A 24,722-nucleotide genomic window follows, 5' to 3' on the forward strand; every position below is an offset into this window, starting at 1 on the left:
AAGTTTTGCTTCATTTATATATTTTTCAGAAATGGGCCGTATGAGGAACAATCAGTTCCTTCTATAAAAAAAAAAGTATCTTTCATTAGATTTTTTGGCTAGTTTTATGGCACTATTCGGCATATTTGGTTCGTTCTTACTCAAATATGCATGGGCACACATTAAATTTTCAAAACAATAGAATTGTAGTCAAGCAAGTATTAATTAAAAAAAAACATCTTCTCAAAAAAAAAAAAGAAGAGATTTGCATTAAAATGCATATTAAAGGAAAAACAAGTAAACACATAATTTTAGGTGTATCATACTTAATTTTTGCTAATTGCAGGACTAGGTGTAGGGGTCTTTGTTCAATGAAATATCTCTTTGGCATCTACTGGAGGTAAATATTTATATTCAATGCCAGTCGTAAAACAACTTATGATTTGTAAAAGGGTTTATATTTCTAGCTTAAGAATGAAAAAGCAAACAGCTATGATCAAAATTGCCGTTATTGGTTTTCTAAATATTCTCCATCAAGCTCAAACACTTTTGCATACGTTTGAACCAAGCTTGAATATTGAACGCAAAAGGAGTCTAGCTCATATTTTTTGTTGTTTTTTAACGCCTAAACGGGGAAAAAATCTTTGAACGGGGTTCATTTAACCGTTCAGTTCTTTGCTCCTTTTTTATTCTTCTCCAAATATATTTTTTACCTGAGAACCAAAGCCATGACCAAAATGTGAAAACGGCGAAATATGATCCATTTTTGTCCAAATTTATTTAGCAACAATAATATTTTTTGTATGCCAGGGGGGCTGAGAGTATCAAGATTTTCTCTGCAACTACGTAATGAGAATAAATGATTGCGCGACGACATACGTGGTACCACAAAATTAACATTACAAGGTAAAAAGTTTTTTCGTAGCGAGTAAATTTGGACATAAAATGTCCACGTAGTCGACGTTTTAAGCGTCTGAACAGATTTTTTTCAAAAATGAATCGAAAAAGTGTGACTCTGTCCAATTCGTTTAGGATAACTCCAAAATATTGAGTGAGAATGTATCAATGCAACAGGGAATCTTGAAAAAAACCTTCAAAATAAATCAACTGACAACCATGGACATATAAGACATAAAAAAAGTGTAATCGACACCAAGGGTCTTCGAAGACCGACTAAATCCAACAAAATTAATTTCATTTCATTACAGCTTAGTGATAAAAGAGATGTTCACAAATATCAAGCTTTCAATCCGAAACAATAGATGGAGCCTACAAGTTTGATAGTTTCTTCAAGGTCAAAAATATAAATCTGTTTTGCAACCCTCGTGGAATCGCTATTCATCCTTGTAAAAACAATTTGATGAGGAAAGTTCCTTATAAATCAAACTTATTTGCAGAATTGGAAATCCATTGATTTTATATGTAGGTATATATAAATATATTAATACTAAAAAGAAAGACTTCAAAAGACTTCCTCACTATCTGACAATGACTAAGGAAATTTACATATTTTTGTTTAAACTTCTTTACAAGAAGCTATTTTCTGCAAAGTTGTTTCTTACCAAATGAGTTGCGTTTTTCATGGTCTTACATATGCAATACGTAATGATCGTGTTGTGCCGACTCGAACAATTAATACACAAGCCTACAACAGAAAGATTTTTTAGTTCTACACTTAATTTTATCAAAACTTGACACGCTGATCACAAATATGTAATTAGTTTTTTATTCGTATGAATCTGGTTTTCTTATTTTAACTTTATGAGTATTTTAAAAGTTCGAGTCAACTTATGAGTAATGAAGAAGAAAAAACTGTGATCCACATGAAAGTTAATTTATTATTTGCGAAATTTTGTTTTATTTACAAATATTCTCTGATATTTTATATGTGATCATCCAATTACGAGATAGTGCAATTTAAATGTATATAAAAAATACCTATGTCCAAAGTGGTGTTTGAAAATGAACTAGAATGGGCCCTCGGTAGTGAGCAAAACCTCCGCCTAAAATCCAATTGCGTATCTTTATTTGTTCCAAAGTTATGGTTGATTATGCATTTTGTTTTATGTCTTTGTATGTAAATTTAATAGCCCATTACTGTGACTACCTTCGTACCAAGTTTGATCAAAATCGATCCGTAACTTTTGCCGTTATCCTGGTGACCAACAAACAAACAGGGGCAAAAACAAAATAACATCTGGGGTTTTCACCTGTTTTTACATTAATGAGTTCATTTAAAGTGTTAATGATATGGGTTTCATTTACAACAGTAATTTTTTTTTCTTACTCAAATGATGAGTAGATTTGCCAGTTCGAAAAAGAAGTCTACTTCCTATTTTTATTGAGTCATGAAAGGCTTGGAGTTTTGTGGCCGCATTGTTCCTTCGTGTTTTTCTTATCAATCACAAATTAACCTATTTCTAGGTTCCAATAATATTATGAATGAGATGTTGGTAAACAATCAATATATCTCAATATGGTTCCCTCACTCGTCATAAAATGCAATTTCTAAGATATATACAGAATATTACGGGGATTTGCCAACTTTTCTTCCGGACAAAAGGATTACTCCATTAATATTTTGGAACCTCCCTTATCCTCAGCCTGTGAATCAAGTCAATATAAGCCAGCACATCCGAGGGTTCATGGCCTCCCCCTTTTTTTGATAAGTTATATTTATCATATTACATAAAAAAAAAACACCGCCACTTTCAAAAATAGTGCCTCCATTATAAAAGTTAGAGATTATTAAAATTAATAAATGGGTAATTGGTAGAGTTGAAAAAAATATTATTGGCCAATACTATAATGACGTTTTATTAGATTAGTTACAAGCAACTTACAGTATGTATATCGCAGTATGGAGCAGGGTTTTTCATCTCCTGGGAAGGATTCTATGAGATGGATCTCAAAATACAAGGATCCCGTTAGTAAATAATAAATATTATGCAGTTTACGAATCTATTTTTACATTTTAAGAACGAATAATAAATTAAAAGCTAGTCTCACTGTCTATTCAATACTCATTTTCATAGTTGAATCCCCTTCACTATTCTTGTCAAAAATATGAGCGGATGTTATATTTTTTTTAAAAACACCCAAAAAGTAACTTTGAAAAATGTTTGGGATAAGAGCAACATCATAGCTGTCATAAATTAAATGAGCTGTAAACCTTATCTAGCATTGATATAGGTAAGAATTACAACAATGTCATTCTCAATTCAACTTTTGAGTTGAATTGAGAATGAAGGCGGGTTACCAAATCTATCATGCGTGTACATACATTTTATTTAAAAGAACTTTACATATTATAATCTTCAACATCAACAACTCTCCCTGTCAAAATAAAGACGTTGTATGATTTGAAATGTTTCTTCTTTGGGTGAGAGTCCTTTTCGAGTCACCTCTTTATTTTGATAGGGTATGTTCTTGAGGTTTGAAATACTATTAACACCTATAACTACCTAATAAATCTTTAGAGTTACTCTTCATCTTTTATGAACACAAGTACAAGTGATTACTTAATAAATAGATTATTTCTTCAAGCGTTGTATAATAATTATACCAGCAGTTGGAAATAATTGACTCAGATTGTCAACTTGAAAAAAATCTTGCACGAGTTTAAGTCATATTTTCTGCAAATCTAGCAATTGTATGTCTATACATTTTTTTTTCTCCTTAACGAATCGACTATTTCGACTTAAGTCGACACAATAAGTACGTAAGTAAATAAACTCAAACATATCTTTCAAAAATATTTAGAGAGGCCTTGCGTATGGATGAACAGTGGAGTTATTGTGCCCGCCCCTTAGTAACACCCTGTACTGAGAAAGACGATGTTGTTTATGGATCTCGTGGTACTACAAAAGCCATTCTTAATATAAATTTATGATGACTATATTTCTTTCTAAAAACACTATAGAATTATTTTGAAAGCATCTCCTTGGCACATTAAAAATAAGTACTTTATATAATTTACTTCATTTTGATCATAATCTTTTTTTTTTTTTTTTTTTTTTCTTGACCAGAGATTATTATACCCTTTATTAAAAGGGCGAGAGTCTAAATAGTTCCATAATGAATGCATATATATGAATCTAAATGGATTTATATAATTAGAGTTCTATCAAATATGAACTAAACGTGAGCGATATTTTATTTCTGGTTGATGATCTGAAGATTTTTTTATTTTTACTTTCCAAAACATGATTTTTTTTTCTAAAAAAAAATTAATATTATTCTTTAATTCTTCTCACACAAAAAAATACGCTGTATTTCATTGTCAGGTGTCGATTTTTTTCTTGAGTTCTCCTAATCTGTGTTTTCTTATTGATCAATTATAATTAGCTATTGTTAAGCTTCGAGCAATTCCAAGCAGTCATTGAATAATAGTTTCGAATTTGGGAAGAATTAGCTAACTACCAACATAATTTAATATTTTTTTTTGGTTTCTTTTCGTATGAAAGGTTGCGTGATAGGATATAAATAAGTATAAAGTAATCACTAGGGCATATATTCATGAAAAACAGAGAGTAATAAAGAGGATTTGTTGGTAGAGCTAAAAATGTAAATCCTTGATTGAATTAGAGTAGAATTGATGATGGCCACCGGAGTAATTCCCATCTATATGTCCTTTCTATATACGGAGTGGGATTTGTATTTTATTACCTTATTTTGATTGCAATTGATCTAATACTACGTCATGACAGCTAAACTGCTCCCTTCTCCAACATTTTTCAAATTGTCAGGATTCTTTCGGTCTCTTTTATTTTTAAGGGCAAGCGGCCATATTTTTTACACTCCACCTGGCTAAGCGTTATTATTTACGCAACTCTATTATGCAAATTTTGAGAGCTTAAGAGTCATTTTTTTACAATTTTCCTATGAGCAATGTTGTAGAACGCATAATTAGCTGTCGATTGCTAAAAAAATATTGTCCCTTTTGTCGCCATGAGCCCAGAGTACGAGAATACCATTGAGATTGCAGTACTTCTCCACGCGGGATTTTCCCGTAAGGCCATCAGGGAACAGACTGGTGCCTCGAGGAACACGATTTACAAAGTATCCATGCAGTTGAAGGTCGGGAGGATCTTAGACACACACCAGGAACCATAAATAATCTCACTAAAACTATAAAACTATTATCCACCTTAAGGGATAAATGTAAACTCTACCTCTAATCATTATCGCTGCCCCCTAAATGACACAGAGTAAAAATACCCTAAACTTCTTAGCTTTACTACTGGACCTAAAACTCTTAATTTTACGCTTAAAATTACCAATATTGACTCCTTACGTAAGTCAAATGAGTAACAAAAAACCAATAAAATTAAATTCTAAATCAAAACTCAAGAAGAAGCCAAATTTTTTAATTGCTGAAATGGCCAGGAAGATGAACAAGTGCCCATCAGCGGTATCTAGGGGTTCTAAATAAGGCTGGAAGAAATTATTTTATGCGTATTCAGCGGCTTCTGTTGACAGAACAGTAGAGAAAAGTCCGTGTGGAGTAAGTAAAAAAGATCCTGAACCACCGCAAGGGAACCTGTGGACTCATTATGATCTTTTCTGAGGGGAATACATTTATTATTGACCCTGTCTTCAACAAGAAAAGCGATAATGTAGTTACATTAGGGGATGTACTAGAGGTGTACCAATAAGTCTCCACTACCAAACACCCTGCTTCGGTGATGACTTTAGGGTAGGAAGGTCCTGAATCCCGTGAAGGCTGATGAGTACGACAAAACTCGGAACAACAAAGTTATCCAATAGATCAAATCGATCGCTGGCAATTCTCCCTGGGTGTTCCAACAAGATGGAGCACCTACCCACATCGTTAAAAAAAAAAAAAAAAAACCAGAGTGGCTCCAAACCAACATTCACTTCTTGGCAAAGGACTTTTGGGCGCCATAGAGCCCAGACCTCAACCTCCTTGACTATTGAATCTAAGCGAACATGGATTCCAAGGCCTGTAAAAGATGGCACAAAAGCACCTACCACTGAAGACCTCCGTCAACAAAGCCTGGGCCTCCATGAGCGCCGAGTACATCCAAAGAGTCTCAAGCAGCTTATACCACCACTTGGAGTTCACTATCAACTCTGAGGGCGGATACATTGACTAAAACATATTCTTTGGGTTTGAATTGATAATTATTGAACTTTTTTCTAAATTCAACCAATACACTGCAATGGGCTTCAATAATTTGTGTGTTGAAATGTGTAAATAATAACGGTTGGCCCGGAATATATAATACTGAGGATAATACCCGATATTCATATGAGTTATTAGGCACCACAGAACAACAAAACTTTCCTTAATTAAAGTAGAAGATAACTCCAAATAAATCCTCAGCGTTACTCTCCGTCATTCATGAGCACAAACACTCATGGTTACACCTTTTACTTACAGGTTATCTCCTCAAGACTGAAATAACAGCCATAATTGATGGCAGCTTTAGAAAATAAAAAAGGTTACCAACACTTAAAAACTCCCGCACTAAAAATGCTTAGGATTTACAATCCTTTAGCTACTTACGCTTATTGCTACATTGTTATTTCTTAGATCAACTAGTCAAGCAGCTCTAAGTTATTAAGATCTGACTCAAAAATGATTCATCGACACACTTTCCTTTATTTATAAAAAAACCCATGATAACAGTCAGAGGATCATTTTTATTGTACTTACTGTTGTGTCTTGACGAGGTTGAGCAGACACAAACTATTTACAAATACAAAGGAATCCAGGAGGACCGAGAGAATTGAGGAGAGGAAAGACGTGGAGGAATAACACAAGGCTTGTTTAATTGGAACAATTATATTCTTATTAATACAAAACACTACTCTGATCCACATATATAATACATGGTTATTTATACTTATAAAGAGGTAAAGCCAGTACTTTAAAACATATATATATACGAGACAATACAAGAAATTAGAGAACAAGAGGGAAGGAGACACCACGAATTCATTACACTTACAATCTCATTTAAGGTCTATTTGATTAAGTACAATCTAATTATTTTGCTAATGTATAGGTAAATAATCCATTGAGAGTAAGTTTTCAAAACGGAATTCAAAAATCAACCCTTAATAAATATTTATAAACAACGTCTAGCCAAAAGGTTTTCGATTTTTATAAAATTTTCATTTTCTTATAACTTTCATAAAAGTGATTTAACGGCGTTTCTACGCGGTACAAGGGGAAACTATATCTATGTATAAAGACCTGCCCCCCCCCACACACTCCAATATGAAAACACTTCCTACTCCCCCGATATAAGGTGACATGTCGTATTTTTACATAAAGATCAAAGCAACTCACGATTTTATTTCATAAATACATAAAATGTTCGGATCTTTATAGGTTAAAAAGTTGATGAGACAAAGTTATTCGGACTTGGAGAAACTCAATACGATTTTTGGCTTAGACTAGAATCACTCATATAAATTTCGAGATTTGTGTTCCCAGGGTTTTTCTTTCTAATTTCTATTTTATTTACTGTATATTTGTTGCTTTCTCTTTCAAAAAAAAATGTACCTTTTCTTATCAAAAATGATGGGACTCTTGAACTAAAAGAGTGTCAAAAAATAAATCCAAAGATACTAAAAATAATAAAAAGTATGGTAATCTTTCATTCTTCACTCTTAAAATACCAAGTGGATCTTTTTGACCCATTTAAAATAAAAATGATTGTTGGTCCTCCATTGGTCCCAGCCAACCATCCATAATTTTGTAACTTTGCTTATAGGTCTATAGATAATTAATGAAACATAGGTTTTTTATTTCCTCAGTCAAATATATATTATATCTTATATTCTATAAACCTATAAGTATAAACACATAAAAACATAAGATATAATACTAATGTCTCCAATGGACCTATTAAAAGCTTATAGTTATAACTTTGTTTACCCAACTTTAAACATATTATTGAATAAGGTGAGTAATAGAAGTTCCTATAATTACAAAGACTAAAACTTAATTAGTTGAAACTTTTGTCACAATAAGCTACAATTAGTTTATTTCAGTGTAGCTTCTCCAATAAATAATGGGGTATGAGCGTTGTTTTTGCTTATATTTGATTGTAAACAAAGTGACAGAAAGTGGCGTGGTCTTGCGACAAAATAAGACAGCTCCCTGAATGATGATACTACTTAATGTAAAATATAGGTGTAACAAATGGCTGGAAAGCTCCGGTTCCACATATCTATGGCTCTTTTTGATCCATTCACCTCATTTTCAGTTAGCACCAAGCTTCAAAAGATAGTTGTGAAAATTCCATGATAATCTGTTCCTTAGTTTGTGAGTGATTGTGCCATGAAATACTTTTGTTATTTCTACAACAATTGATAAAACAATTATTATTTTAATTTTACACTACTTCTTGACGGGAAAAAATACCTTTCAGGCTTGATAATAGCTTGAAAAATGTTATGGGACTCTGCTCCATAAAGGCTTGGACTTTTCGGTCCATATGTTATGTAACTCACATAGAAAGCACTGTCAATTTTCTTCCTAGCATGCCTCATTTTTTTTAAACAACAAGCTACAGATTGTCACACCACCTTGCAGAGAATATATTTTTTAATGTTTGCTCATGCCTAAATAGCTACAAACAGGGGAAAAATGACTGCTGTATTAGAACGCAAATTCTGTGTTTTTTCGGATATAAAATGGTTAACCTATTATATGTCAACGACTTTATTATTATATATATTTTTAAAAAACGACATCTCATTTTTACTGATTTTAAAATGAATTTTTTTGTTCTTTTGTGATATAAATATGAGGGGTTGAATTTATACAAATCAATTTTAATTGTTCATATTTATTGTTGTAGTCATTTTAGTAGACAGCTTTTCCTTATTTCAAAAAATTCTTTCATTTAAATTTTTTTCAATTCATTCCATTAATAATCTAAGCTTTCCAAGTCATATCCCATTTTTTCTTAGTCTAATAATCCCCCCCCAGTTCGTTTTAAAGAAAACGCGGATAATTTATTTACCCACGAAAATAAGGCATTTCTTAAAAACCCTAAGACCCATAAGGGTAATTCATACTTCATTTGAAAGAATTTAAATAGATATTTCAAATGATGCAACATTATTTGGGGATCAGCCTTTTGGTTGGCCCTTGAGATCCGGATGAAGTTGGATTTTTTTTGTATTATTAACGGGGTCCAAATTCAATTGCATGCTATGGCTATTTACTAGGATTTATCCGACTGATACTTTATCCTGAGAAAAAGCTGTCAGATGTTACAAATTGGATCATTATGAAACCCTGTGGTCTGATTCCGATAGACTTAAGACCCACATCGTCTTTTTTTTTTTTTTTTTTTTTAATACGTTTAAAATAATATTTATGAAATTGGACGGCCGGCAAGACGCAGACTTGCAACAGAGTCTTACTCCTTACTTCTCAGGTTCCTTCACCTTATACATAAGAGTCGTACTCACGTCTTCCGCCTTGCGAATATCCTCAACTTTGTGGCTATTAACCAAGAGAGCTACAATATGTTCATGTTTTATCATTTTTTTTCGTAACTTAGCTAAGGAAAATTTTGATTTCAACCTGAGGCACCACGTTTGAAAGACTTGTTGATATTCTTTTTAATCAACCAAGACTGTAACAGTTATATTCAATACAACCTTTTACAAATTGTGTTATAAACGAACTAAGAAACATAACTATTGGGTCATAGTGTTATTTGGTCAGACCCCAGGTGCCAATAATATTTAGAATGGATCTCTTTGGTTTATGATTCTTTGTATTGTATAATTATTTTGTGATAGATGTTGGTGAAGGCGATACTAACTATCTTTAATTCACGGTGTTATTTAAAAAAACCGTATCTACAATCTATAAACGAGATACATAGATATACATATTTGTAATGATATAGAACGAGAATCCGTTAAGGAGTACAGTTCCTGCATTTGCAAGGCGTTGCATTTCCTCAGATAACGGATTAGTTATTATCTTATCCCTGCATAAGCGAGTATCTTAATCCATGGGCATACCTATAAATTATGTAGAGACGAGCATTGGCATGAATATGTACCACATAATGACCGACTAGTTCGTTTGAATGCAGAGACAGGGTACAGGGTATTACAACGTCATTGTGTCTGATGTTGTTTTAATATATTAAAAATTATATCATTCCATAGTTGTTCCACAAATTGCATTTCAATACTACTCAATTGTTGCAATTATCCCCAATAGTCAGTGACGCTACAACAGTTGTAGAACATCGATTTTGAATTATCAATTTCAAAATTAGACTTAATGATATTTTGGGATGAATGACTAACTAGACAATTCACTATTATATTAGTCAACCATCAAGTTGAACACCCTTATACAATTATATATACACTCGGATCCAAAGATGAGATAGGCAACACAGGTGCGGGATGGGATATCATTCGAAGTGGCATGTCCATTCATCAAGCATTAGCATCATTAAATAACGAAGCAGAAATCATGGCCATCATACAATCAGGGGTAGCTCTTCTTAACCAAGACAAGCCATCAAAAAACGTAATAATTCGATCGGATTATGAATCCGCAATTGCTCCTATTCTAATCAGCTTACAAAAAGTGATACAGTTAAGAATTGCAAAGAAATATTAAACATTAGAAAATGTGAAGTAAACATATATCTCAATTGGTGCATAGGCCATTCAGATATTTCAGGAAACTAATTTGCAGAGTAACTTGGAAAGAATGATAGTGAAAGTCAAAAACGTTTGTGTGGTGTTGGAGTACCTCCTAGGAACAAAAGAAACGTAGGTGGTGACTTCTTCTTCGAAGTTTGGTGCAACAGATACAAGAAGACTCAAAGAATGAAACATACACATCACATGTTGAAGAATCCAAAACAAAAGAGCGTCAAACTTTCGCGTCAAAACAGGAACTTAATTGTTCAAGCCTACACAGGTCATGGGCAATTTTTGAGCAAACGGAAAAATACAAGTGCAATGTGGAATATTTGAATGGAAGAACCAAAAAGCGCAGACCCCCTTATTAACAGATATCCATCGCTCTTATATGAGAGTTACCAAGCCATGCAAGAAGAGGATGACGATCTTCGTATTATTAAATTTATTAAATGTACAAAAATGAAAAAAATACTTGATAATAACTATAAAATTAAGTAGGGCTTAAGATCAATTTCAGCTGTCATAGCACATGTACAGCTTTGTGTGTGGTCGTATTCTTTGCCGTATGTATGTATAGTTTTGTAATGTATGTACTAATGTACTATGGTAAACAGCAATAAATTCTTAACCAACCAATATATCAAGAATATGAGTTAATTTCAATCACTCAACCTTCATAAACTATTGAATTAGTATTTGTTCAAATTTCTATGGAGTCAGGTCAATCATCAGAAATGATTCTTTATTAGATCTATACACGCATTGAATGCCCAAGAGTATTTATTCAATTAAGTAACATTTACGATAAGTCAGCTTTGTTCCATCCATTCTTTGTGGATGGAACAATATATGTATGTGTGTATGTAGGTAAGTATTTGAGCGTGGCACCTTAATAAATGAAGTTATTAAAATAAAACTGCAGAAGCAATTTTGTTGTTTTTTTACACCCATTTTTTTATAAGGGCCTTGCCCCACTTTGTTGTTGAATATCTATTTCCTTCAAAGAAGATATGTGGGAATAGATTTGGGTAGGATTTACAATTTTTTCCCTCTCGTCATATTTTATCTTTGTATATCAAAAAAGAAGATAGCGTACGCGGAAAGTTGAAATTTTATGATTGCAACCTTTCAGTGAGGAGTAGAGTTAATTCTTTGTAAAGGAAGGAAAAGAGCGCGAGGACAAGGTGGAAGCGAGACATATCGTACTACTGAATTCCCATCTTTATTATTACCAGATTTTGATTTTAGGGGACACAAATGCGGGATGCTATAAAGAGTAGAAATTTCTACATTCAAAATAGCATTAGTGCAGGGGAAAATATTATAATTATGTTCAAAATCAAATGAATGAATTATATCATGCATTTTTAAAACAATTTACAGCAACGATAGGACAGAATGCTTACTTCAGAGGGAGATCCACCACGACAACCTTTAAATAATGAACAGAAAGGAAAAAAGAGCACACGGATCAAGTGTTTTTCTTTTATTATTTCTACAGATAGTTTTTTCATTACAAAAACTTCAACTCTAATAAAGGAGATAAATTTTCGATTTGTATGTTTTGTATTATTAAAAGGTTGGGATAATTGAATTGCAACTTTCTACGATTGCTGTCTCCATCGTCGAGATAAAAAGAAAAAATATGGCGAATTGGCAAAAGAAATAAGAATGGAAGAATTCGAGATTAATTATCTGGATTATGACATTTTAGTGCATATAGGTAATAATGTACACGAGTATGTTGTAGTGTACCCATTTTGCTTACAGTATTTACACACGTACATACATACATACCTATTTGGGAGTCACACCCATGTATTGAGTACCAACAATTAATTCATTTTACTTGACGTTCAAAGTAGGCTGCAGTGATGTATCGAATATTCATATTTGCATTAGTGGATTGTCCACTTTTTATAGAAAATATATTGACATCCGCGTTGGCATTATCTGCAATATTTGCATCCAACTCAGTATTGTTGTAAATCCTAAGCATTTCTTAGGATCTAAGTTTTCTTGTTATTGTTATTTTATAAAACTGTAATAATTATTATTTCATTCTTGAGGACTGAACATCTAAGTATTATGTCTGACTACGAGTGCTTTTGCATCGGAGTAATTACTATGGCCTTACTAGATACGGAGTGGGGTGTGTATCTAAATCCCTCAAGTTCTTGCTACTTAGATTAAATTTTAATCTGACATCCCTTATAATTCCTTCTACATATCCCCAGTCATTCATGAATATATGCACTTTTGATTACTTTATATTTAGGTGTTCTCTCTTCAAGAATGATAGAATATCATTAGAGTAAACTGAAGATTGTTGGAAGAGTTGTGACTCTCACAGCTGTTTACAGTTAATTTAATGAACCCCTATGAAAGCTCAACAGCTCTCCCTCCAAATATTTTACAAATTGTCAGAGTTACCTTGTTAATTTTCTGTTTATATTTTATATACCAAAAATGCTTATGATTTACAACTCCGTGTCAATTTAGCCTTGTTGTTTCACAATTCGTTTTATTACTTTTCGTTCGGTTTTCTTTACATTTAAGCCATGTACACAATAAAATGTTTTCTAAGGAAAACGTACAATATTCAACCGTTTAGAGCATGCAATTACACGTTCTGTTTCACTTAAAATAAAAACAAAATTGAAATTGGTTTTTAGAGAGAAATAATCTAAACATGCCGAATGTGATCATTTTCCCATTTCTAATAAGTAAGAGTAGGATTCTCATTCACATTCTTAACCGGGTCGGATGTAGCAGATTTCTTCCTCATGCTGAAGTGAAACATTTTTTATCGTAATAAGCTAGAAATAGCATCGTTTTGACAATATTGTCATGTGGACAAAGAAGCAAATATTCGTTATTGTCAGACGAAGCATTAAAAAAATAGCTTCTTTAATCTTTGCCCCTTAATCATCACGTTAAAATCTTTGTTGACAAATATATTCAGTCACGTCATCGCTAAAGTAATTAACCCTAATCTACATGCGATTGAGTACTGCAAGAAAAGTTTGCAATTTTCACTTTTGCAGTTTTAAAATCTGAATATCTTTTATTGCACATTGAACTAAGGCAGTAGTTCTCACACTGTGGTACGTAAACTCCCCATAGTAATAGTAATAGGCTAGAGCATTAATTTGAGTTTTTGTATTAAAAAAAAGTCATTCAAAAAATGAGTTTATAAGAATAAAGTCTTCAAATATGTATTTAATAAAGAAAGATCATCTCAAAAGTATGTCCAATATTTTGCAAAATATTCTAAAAAAAATTGTCGACTTTTAAATAACTTGGAGTTCTTCACATTTATTAGGAAAGTTTGAGAACAACTAAAAATATTACCTCACCAGAAGGTGATCGAGATAAGAGGGGCATAAAATTTATAAATATTTGAATTCATAAACGAATGTTTAGATACATCACAAAAGAGATTTACTCTTTTCATTAAAACAATTGGGGCTTATAAAAAAAATAATCGACGGATTAAAATCCACCTTTTATAAATATTTGCACCATCAAATTTAGAAATGTTGATATTTGCATCCGTATATTAGATATATGGTGGCTCGTGAGTATAATATAAAAACCATTCTGAACAAAAATGAAGATATTTTAGTCAATTATGAGAATTGTAAGTCTTTCAATTTCTAGGAGGAGTTGAGAACCTCAAAAGTGTTACTTCAACATATGAAAAAAAGTTATAATTATTTGATTGGAACGATGAGTTTTTGTAACTTTAAGTGCATTTCCCTTCAAAAGGATTAATCCTGATTGTTTGTTGACAGAAATTGACGAAAACAATCCAGACTCAATTTGAGAAAAATCATTCATGATTGCTTTTGTATTGATGGACCATATATTCGATACAGCACGAGTATGTATGATATAGCCTCATGAACACGCTAAATGTATTATCTTGACTGCACCATAAATTGATATATACAAATGAAACAAACACTTTATCTGATTTGACTCTTTCTTGAGTAGATACAAAAGGAGCTAGAGAAATGAGTTTGTTCTTCCTTGAATGAAATCGAATATCACATCTACGCATTATATAAGTGTGTGTGTATCAGATGAGGAAGAGCTATTTAATAACTATGTTAAAGCATCTAGGGCACGCCCATGCCAATATTATTGTATTTTACTATCCCTCACCGTCTTTGCATTATCCTAACACTTACAGTATGTATGTCGCAGTATGGAATAGGATTTTTCATCTCCCGGAAAGGATTCTATGAGATGGATCCCAAGAAATACTAGGATCCCGTTAGTAAATAATAAATACTCTGCAATTTACGAATCTATTTTTATATTTTAAGAATGAATAATAAATTAAACTGTTACTGTATATTCAATTCTCATTTTCATAATTGAATCACCATCACTGTTCTTGTCAAAAATATGAGCTGATGTTATATTTTAAAAAACACCCGAAAAGTAACTTTGAAGAACGTTTGGGATAAGAGCTATTGCTGTATACGTACTTAGAAGTATAAGAATAATGACAACAGTTTTGGAGAAAATAAAAAAACGTATATTAAAGTAGCAACTATAAGAAGCTCTTTCGTTATTGTTGTAAAAAATATAACCAGTGGCTATATTAAAAAGAACCCAGAAAATTAACATCGTAATCCTGACACTTTGAAAAATACTTGAAAGGAGGGAAGCTTATCATATCATGACGTTTCATAATATCAGCTTTAACCAGCCATGAGAGGGAGGTAATAACCACAAAACCAACTCCTTATACGGTCAGGACATGGGCAGGAATTACTCCGGTGTCAATTCTCAACTGTGCTCAAAAAGGACCACCACTTTTAACTCCCCAAAAATCCTAAGGGCTACTCTTCAGGTCACAATTACAAAAAGTATCGCACTCGTCCAATTTCATATATTTTACAACTATCACTAACAGTACACAATTTGGTTTTTTTCAGACTGTGAATCACACTTTTTTTTTTAAATTAGTTTACCCAATTTGACATGTAGGCTAAAAGTCAACCCCTGCATCACTAGAATGTCATATTGCTCCAAACTAAAAAATTATATTTGGTATACGGAACGTTTGTGTCGGTATGGAACATAACAAATCAATTACTTATTGACTTAGGTTGATTGCTAGTCACTTAAACCGAGTGATATTCATTAAATGTGTATTCAATGTTTAATTTAATAAATTAAATATGATTACAAGAAGCTACAATATATTATGAAATAATTAAATAGGTGATTTCCCTTAAATTTCCTGTAAATGTAAAACCCCAGGAAAACAGAATACATAAAGACCCAATGTAATATATAATTATTATTAATTTGGGATTTAACCATTAAGAGTTGTTCTGGTCGATGCTATTTTAATCATGTACTAAAGCTTTTAGCAGAAATCTGTAGCTCACGACACAAACTACTACATACTTAACTCAAAGCCACATTTTGTATGAGAATTCAAGGTTAAGGAGAAGTGATGAGAGAGAGAGAGAGAACGAATGCTGTTATCACTTATCAGGAATCAAGACCAGCATCGTTCAACAAACTTTTAATGTTTTTACAAAAATCATTTTCTGCTTCGTTGATCCAACAGCACGATTTATGTACTTATGTTAAAACGTGTACCCCTCATAATATATTGCGGCGTTACATACATACCTATATACTAGTGTTGGGTTTTGTTTTGAAATTATAGATCGGTCTGGTATAATTTTAATAAGACCAAAATAAATTATGTCCAAGTTCGGAAAAAAAAACCCCCCATCCTTTTGTATTTTTTGGACTGATATTGACCTATTTTTATTTTATAGACCGAATATCAAAGAGGTCAGTCTCCTTTAAAATTCAGTCTGCACAAAAAGTAATTGGTTATCCACTGTCTGCAGTATTTTTGAGACATTTTATGAATTCATAAAATTGGCTGAAAAATACAGAGCTTAACATAGAGAACGCGTTTTTTATTCGTTCAAAATTGTTTTTTTTAAATTATTATTAATACATATATTTTCTTTTTCTTTACTTTATGGAGAGGGGTAACTTTATCAATCTTCAAGCCATTGCTTATCTAGAACAGTGTCTTTTCCACAACAAAAAGCAGGGTAAAATTAAAACAATAAATTGTTTTTGATCCATTGTTTTGGAAATAACAAAAGATGCGTATCACTTAGCAAAATAACTCACAAACTAAAGAACAAATTGTCATCAAATTTTGATAGCTGTCTTTTTATGGTTGTTACTATCAGAACATTGGATATTTTTCATATCTATGTGTCAAGCTTGGGACTTTTCAGCCCATGTGTTAAAAGAAATTTTTCAATTTTTGGTTAACTCAGAAATCTGGGGGTTATGTCCTATATTTGTATTATGTAATGGGGCAGCCAGTACCGGTCCCAATATAAATATAGTATAGTATTGTAAGTACACAAGTCAACTATTTAAATTTTGGCTTTAGAACAGGGTATAGAAAAATAAAGAGGAGGGGAATAAGGAAAAAGCGAAACATAATAGTTGGTAAAAGTTCAGAAATTTGAAGATTTTATATAATAATAGACAATTTTTATTATTTTTTTTCTATTTATAAAGTACATTTTGCATTTGAGAAGAGAAGTTCACTAGAATAAAAAAAAAATGGATGAGATCAAACAAAACTTGTTTATTTTCTTATAGGCTGTCGTTTGGTTCCATAATGAAGCGGAGTAATGAGAAATAACGGCAATGAAATTGGAATCGTAATTAAATACTACTGCAAGTTTTGTGTCCCCACTCTGTAGTTATCAGAAGGCATGTATGAGAAGAAAAACATAAATTTACTGATCATAAAAGAAAAACGTGTGATGCGTGTGCTCTTTTTTTTCTTTTGCGTTCATTCTTTTATAGAGCATTGTGGTGTTAACATCTTCCTCTATAAGAAGAACTATCGTCTATCTTTTGTATAAATTGTTTTGTTTTAAAAATGCATAATTAAATTAATATATATCGCAGTCATTCATCCCCCCCCCCTAAAATCATATAAGAGGCAGTGGATATTAACAATGCTATAAATTCATTAATACCAGAAGTCTCGCTCCCACCTCTTCTTCGCGCTCTTACACAAATCCCATCTCTAGTTATCACGTCATGACGCAGCAAAATTTGGTTCTAAACTCAATTTAGTGCTGTGTTAAATACTTTAGTATCCCGGCACTACTATGTATACTAGTGCCGGGATACAAAACACTCTTACTACGATACATCCATAATATATATCTATACAATTATTGGAGAGTGATTTACTTTAAATGATGGTGATTATGTATTTATGTAGTTAAACATACATCGATCTACATATAAGGAAAGTAGGGCCTAGTTTTGTTTTATTCGTACTTTAATGTATATACCTATGGTTATGAGCTTCTACCATGATTGATAATTGTTAATAATTCAAATGAATGAGGCACACCTTTTGAATCCTGTGTAAATATTTGTATACATTAACTAAAATACATTTGTATGTACGTCATTGAGAAAGAAGCAATGAATTAATTAAGAATTATCATTAATACGAGTATTTGAAGAGTCGGCCAAGATTGGAATTTTATGATGATTGATCTCTAACGTAAGCTATTCTCATTACAAACCTAAAGACCCACCACCATTACCATCGTCAGGATGCCTATGCGTTAAGGAGAACTTCTTTAAATATTATGTTAATAGGAGGAGGAGATTTATTAGTCTTAATTAACAGTAGATACCTTTTATCTTCTTCATTGTTTCGTGGATTAAATGGAACTCATTATCACATACGATCTATCCCTATGTACACAAAGGAGCTAGGAACAGCGGGACATACGTTATTAGACTTGTAAATCCTAAGCAGTTTCTATATGTCAATTTGAATAGCTTAGCTGTGAAGACATTTTATCTATGAGATTAGCTGTAAGCAGTGGCTAAAACAGGAAGGAAATATACACAAGCCCAATCCTATGAAGCTAGGACATATGTATTATGAGAAGAAGGATATAAACACAAGTCATAATCCGTATCAAGCTAGGACATATTATGAGAAGAAGGAAATAAACTCAAATCTAACTCTATATCTAACAAAGACATATCCAGGAATTTCTCCGCTTCCAATCCTCATTTTTACTCAGAGTCCAACATGTACTCCACGACAAATCCTCAATTTTATTCCTCATCTTTCACGTAATAGTGACAGAGCTTTAGAAAATTTAAAGAAACACTGTTCAGACTGACAATCTTCATCTCAGAGGCAAATAAAATAAACTACACCTTCATCACCCGGACTATAAAAAAACTTGTGCACTATTAGTGATGATGATAAAATGAAGAACTTGATAATTGAGAATATATGATGCGTAAGACACGCTTAAGGTGTATTATTTTGTCTTCAAATATACAAAAGAAAAACATAAATTTTACAGTATTTATTATTTTATAACCGGGTACAGATAAATAAAAAATGATTAGAAGTATCCTGCTTAATGTCTATTTCCCGGGAAATGAGAAACATAATCTGTCTTAGTGGTCTCAGTATAATGTCATGAGATATTAAAGTTAGACGAGAAAGTACAAACAGGCATTTTTCTTTCCACAGACCATCTGATTATCCAGGTTTGACGGAGTGATCATTTGTATAGTTATATGTACATTGCACAGTCTGGTTATGGTTAATACTTATCTCCCGAAAAAAAAAAATCAAAAGAAGTGTTTTAATGTTATAAAACTTGGTTGTTGAAGCATGTAAAATGTCCTACATCAACAATGTTGACGTAGGCTATTCGGTAGGCTATGCTTAAAATTTATTATTTTGTCTTCAAATATGAAAAGAAATACGTTATATGTTTAAATTTTAGAGTATTTATTTTTTGCCAGGATCCTGTTTCCCGAGATCTCGAGCAAAGGCAATTCGCCGTAAAAAGAGGAAGGTAACATATAAATAAATAATATTAGTCAAATTATTGCAATAGTCAATAATGACGTTCCTGTAAGATAAGTGACGTCAGAACTGAAGGTCGTTACAGTTATGAGTTCCATCATTATTATTACTACTAATAAAATCAACCCTCTATTTCTGACATTTTTCAACTCCAAAAAATTGATTTATTATTATAAAATCACGTTTTAAAATGCTACTTATGTAATCGTCGTTTATAACGTCATTTTCAAGGACCTTTTTTTTTTCTTGGTTATGTTGCCTCTCTGTATCTTGTATCAATCTTCTTCTTCTAAGTGTATAGGTACTAAAACAATTAATAAGCAGAAGCAGCTCTATTTGCATATGCATCTACTTCAATTACTATTAGTAATGTAAATGCCTTTATGACTGAATATAAACGACTCGTAATTACATACAATCAATTGTTTTGTAGATATTAGGGATGTTGCATTTGAGCTATAACTACGGAGTTGTAGTAAAAGCAAAGAAAGAAAGATGTTTACTCATTAAACTCGAATAATTACAAATAGTAGATATAGTTGTGAAAAGTATGACCTCTCGGTATGTTAAAAAAATGAAATTTTTGAAATATGTTTTAGAGGAGAGAACGTAGTAGCTGTCATGACGTTTTATTAGGTCAACTGAAAGCAGTCGTAAGAGGTAGGATATAAGCACTAGTGACATTCCGTATTTGCATGATTTACTCCCCTTTCGATCCTTAATTATAACCTTAGTTACAACCTCACAAAGTATTCTGCTCGTCTAAGGGCATATTTTGGACAAGTATAGCTATACTCTTTACTCTCCTTAATACTGATTACTATTTACTTGTCTTAACACTTCTTTTGTTCTTGCTAACAAACCTGTCAGTCAAAAAATCATATTTATACAAAAAAATAATTGAAACTTGTGATTTAAAAATTGTTTTTGTAATTTATGTTCCGCAGATTAACTTACAAATATATTTAACTGATTTAAATCGTGGTCATGTGCGTAATTTAGTCAATTATATAATCAACACATCCATCTTTTACTCTTTGTCGGTAGTGTTGTGTCTTTCCTTATTTATTCGGTTTAGTCCAGTCTTAGGGTCTGCTCCTTGGATTTTTTTTTTAAATGTCGATGGTTTATTCAAGCAAAAATAAAGGACTTGACACAAAACCAATAGTTGGATTATAGCTAGTCTTGTGCCGGTCCTTCTTTATTCGGTCCAGTCGAGTCCCATCTTAGGAGCGATCATATCGGCCCATAGGACTGACTATCATGTGAATCGGTCCTTAACTGTCGGTCCTTGGAATTTTTCATACAAATATCGATGGATTATTAAGCCAAATAAGATACATATATGAAATATGTATTAAAATGATTGCAAATACCTTCCAAAAAATAGACACAATACTAGTGATAACCAATATATTATTAGGGGCACTAGTGCATAATAATATGAAGGCATATTAATTAGGCTCTACGTTCAACAATCAAGTCAGTTTGATTATCTCAAATAATCAAAACTAATCAAACAATGTTGAACATTATATCAAACTTTTCCCTGAATAACTCATCAAAGTCATTATCCATATACAACAGGGATATCCTAACTTTCAAACCTCAGGACTTGTGTCTGAGTACCCCAGTAAGTTCCAAGGGCAAAACTGTTTTGTTTTCCTATCTAAAGTTCATTGTAAAATATTATAGGACATATTTTGGCACACGGGCCGTAGTTTGGAAACCCTTAATCTACGACAGTATATTATGAACGCTGAAATGAGGGTGATATTTCTTTTTGTAAAATTAACAAAACAGAAAAAAAAACACTGTAATTATAGGAAAGAAAAGAATATCCCATCAAAAATTTAATAAGGAATTACCCGTCGAGTTTGTTTTTTATCAACTTGCAACCTCGACTCACAAAAAGGAAATTTGAAAGAAACATATTGGTAGCCCCTCTTGTATTTTTCTTATTGCGAACCGTTAATTATTAGGTACAGATTTATTATTTAGATATTATCACAAGGAAATAAATATAAATTAACATTGTATTCGAGTCATTTTTTTCTGTATGACATGCTAAGTTATTTCTAGTCATATTTATTATTATTTTTAGGACTGATTCTTTTTGCAACATTTTTACGCATTAATTTATTAGTAAATATCACATATCTCAAATTTGTATCTAACATTTTGCAATAGACATAGATTTTTCCTTCTTTTATTTTTTATAATATTCTTTGTTTCATAAAGAATACCTACATATATTTATAAGCTATATTCACTTATTCCATCCCTTTATAATATTACTAAATTATACTCAAAAATACAGGGCTTACCTCTGTAGGTCAATATGTAACAGACGGAAGGCCTTTGTTGAATTTCACTCCATCCCATGGAGTAAAGCGGATGTTCTCTAGACGATATTTCAAAAGTGAATATAATTGTCCTCTAACTCTGGCTTTCATTGTCTTCATTTGCTCTAACAAAATCAATAAGCATGCGTCCAGTATTGGTCGTGATGAGTCATGCCATAAAGTAATAAGTAGTTGATGGGGTCATGAATGAAGGAGATTATCGCTGCGGATTGGTTGGTAAGTTATAAGTGCAAGCCCTTAGTGGAGTTAGAGTATAATTGAGGGTCGACATCGGAGTATTTCCAGCCTATTTGTCCTTCTTATATAATTAGTGGGATCGATGTAAATTTCATACCCGCAATACTTGTTTTATGCATCAATGTCAATCATCCATTGCAAGGAAAAGGTTTGAAAGAGTTGGTCTTTGATATGGCACGGATCATCAGGACCCCAACATCATTTTGAATAATCAATTTTCGGAAATGTTTGAAGTACAGACTAGGAACATTTTGTATTTTTTAAACAAGTCTCGGAGAGATCCTAATGAGATGAAATATATTTTTGTCATAAAGATTTGTAAAATCGTTCTATTTATTCTACAAATGTGCCAAAGTTACCCCAATCCTTAGGATGGTAGCAAGGAGTATTTAGAGAAACGTTGATAAACCACTGAGTCCTTCAGATTGACTCATTGTAATATCCCCACGATATAAGGATAGGTGGTAGATTAAGTGGTTTATCTCAAAGGACAGGGAATCATAAACACAATTCAGTAGCCAAGAACTCCCTTCGTGACAAAAATATTCTGTATCTTTAATTATTTTAAAAAGCTACACAATAAAATGAAAAAAGAACTAGAGATGAGATTAATCTATACTCTAATATTTCAATTTTTTTTTAATCATTCGAACTCAGTCGAGGTTTTCGAATAATACTTTGGGAGATGAGTGGAAGAAATTCCCAGAAAATTGTCAACTTTAGTAAAGTCGAATTTTTTCGATTAAAGGTTTATTATTTCAAAAAATTCATCTTCATTTCATAATGAGGGTGTTACCATATATATATATTAATGAATCAAAGTTCATCCTTCTATCTATTTGCTTGCTTTGCGACATAAAATTAAAAAAAACTGAAGTTGAAATGTAATAAGGTTTAGCAACGAGCGTGTGTAGGGAAAGTACAGATGGTGATCACTCTATGGACTAAAGTACAGCACATTATATTAACTTACAATCTTAAAATCCTGTTAATATTTTTTCATTCTTAAAAAAAGAACATATCAGTATTGAGTAGTTACGTGTGAAATTTGCCACAAAAATTAAAATTGGCCTTTATGGAAAGACGTCAACCGATTTTTGAACATCAGTCTCTTCCCTCCAACTAAAAACACCTCCATAAATAGTTATGGGATTTGTGTAAGAGCGGAGGAGAAGTTAGGTATTTTGTTAACATATCAACTACCCGTTATTTGACTTTCGGGGGGGGAATGAACAGCTGTTACTAAAATAGAGAACCTTATTCATTTAAAATAACATATATCTATTTTATTATGCATTTATAAAACAATTTATACCAAAGATAGGCGATAGTTCTTCGTATAGAGTGAGATATTAACACTACAATGATCTATAAAAGAATGAACGAAAAAAAAAAAAAAGAGAACACGCCTCACCCGTTTTTCCTTTAGAATCGCAAATCTGTGCTTTTTCTCTGTAAAAATCCCATCCATACATATAAGTGCACGTCCTTAAGGATATCTTTGTTTGTTGTTGTTGAAAAAATATTAGTATCGTGACAACACTAGTTTAAAATTATTTCATGGTGTAGTTTGAGCAATTTTTAGAAAATTCTGGACTTACGTACTAAAATCGAGTTTTTTTTTTTTTAGGTAGAGCAATACTCGAAAGAAACACTATTATGTTTAACATTGTATGCCTTTAACCATTTTCATGAGTTAAATTAATGCTGTTGGGAGATGGAGGTTATAATTAGTGCTGGAGTTCGTCTGAGATTTTTATATGATCCAAACTAGGGGTCTTGCTAGATTTCATCATTTGAAGGGGCTTAGCCCCAAAAATAATTAACATTCTAATATAATTACTATTTATATTAATAGATTCATTTTATGTATATGATATGCATTTGACAAAAAGGGGCTTGAGACTCTATTGATCCGAACTAATGCGATCTTTGGAAAAAGTTTGGTCTCTTTTAAAGTTGATTCTATACGGACTCTACAGATCAACAGTTGTGTTTCAAAATTGATAATATCGACATACAATTACGTCATATGACGATAAATGTGTTTTTAAATCAATCATATTTGTACACTTATAAATCAGGCGGAAAGGAGAGAAAATCGGCCAATAGATTGAGACCAAAAAATTGCTCCACGATTTGAAAACCCTTTAATTTCAAACTAGAGTCTGAGATCATTGTCTCAACGGACCAAAATATTGGTAAAAATCAGTTTAGAAAAAATCCCTTAAGACCGAACTACATGAAATAGTCTCAACACTAGTTACAATAGCTACAAAGAGTGGTGCTCTGCGCGTTATTACATGGATCATTTCACCTTTGAAAGAAGTTTGTTTATATTTGGCAAACAATCAAACACAGAAAATTTACCGTCATCGTTTGTTAAAAGAATAGTGAGAGAAGAGTATAATACTGCAGAGAATGAGAGACATGGTCTTCCATCAAACTGTTCCCAATGATCATGATTAGTTATTTTTCTTTAATAAATTATACAATTAATATAATTATTTCATAAAGAAGAAATGAATGCGTTA

At 32.1% G+C, this 24,722-nt stretch overlaps 1 long non-coding RNA gene across 3 annotated transcripts in view; it reads right to left on the minus strand.

Moving 5' to 3' along the window:
- Nucleotides 1-24,722, minus strand: part of LOC121125155 (uncharacterized) — a 207,626-nt gene that overhangs the window by 34,094 nt on the left and 148,810 nt on the right. The window lies entirely within an intron of this gene.

Source organism: Lepeophtheirus salmonis, chromosome 10 (assembly GCF_016086655.4).
Source record: "Lepeophtheirus salmonis chromosome 10, UVic_Lsal_1.4, whole genome shotgun sequence".
Lineage (NCBI taxonomy): Eukaryota > Metazoa > Arthropoda > Copepoda > Siphonostomatoida > Caligidae > Lepeophtheirus > Lepeophtheirus salmonis.